Raw genomic sequence first — 1,075 nt, forward strand, 5'->3', positions numbered from 1 at the left:
AGTTGAAACATCATAAAACACTCATGTTAATCGATTAAGCCATGGGGTTAATCGATTAACCAATGTATTTTTAATACATGATTAAATGGTAAACTACTTATATGATATATGCTCATGCAATACATGATTTCCAAAATATAATACATTTAATACACAAAAATCAATGTATTCGAATGCATGAACCTAATTATTATATATTTCTAGATGATGTCTCATTTTACTAGATTAATTAATTTATTAAGTCTTGTGAGACTCACACATAGGTTTACCTAACCTAGACTCAATATCTATGGCAAACATCTTAAACATCTTAGACTTCTAATAAGTCACCACTTGAGCCATCGGCATGTTGATTGTTGAGACATCTTCAAGCTTTAACTAATTGATTGTCTTCATCACAACATAGGCAAATGTTGCTAATGTAGTCTTTGACACTTGGCACTCTCACATCACACATATTTAAATCATTCTTTTTATGAACACCTATCTCATCTACAAATCCAATCTTTCTAATATTTTAAAATTTATTGGATAGTAGCTTATTTTTAAAATTTAACAAAATTATAAATTTATTGGATAATCATTCAAAATACATAATATTCATCTAAAGAAGTCTTAAGATAACTCTACAAAGTAAACCTAACTTTTCATTCACACAAAAATTAAAAAATTGAAGGTATTCCAATCCTTCCTCCCTAACAAGAAATTTCATCCTCGAAATTTTTCTAAGCTATACAAAATAAAATATGATCTTAACTCGATACCAAATATATAACACACACAATCAAACACAGATTCAGCAATTAAAGTAATTAAGAAAGTTAGTTGTCAATCACTAGAGCTATCATTTGGTCAAATTTAAAATAGCAAGATACAAAAAAAAGGGTGTGAAGAAACAAGTTGAACAAAAATATTACAATGAAGACAAAGTTTACAAAGTACTTAATGAGAAAGNGGTATTCCAATCCTTCCTCCCTAACAAGAAATTTCGTCCTCGAAATTTTTCTAAGCTATACAAAATAAAATATGATCTTAACTTGATACCAAATATATAACACACACAATCAAACACAGA

Source organism: Lupinus angustifolius, chromosome LG04 (assembly GCF_001865875.1).
Source record: "Lupinus angustifolius cultivar Tanjil chromosome LG04, LupAngTanjil_v1.0, whole genome shotgun sequence".
NCBI classification, from domain to species: domain Eukaryota; kingdom Viridiplantae; phylum Streptophyta; class Magnoliopsida; order Fabales; family Fabaceae; genus Lupinus; species Lupinus angustifolius.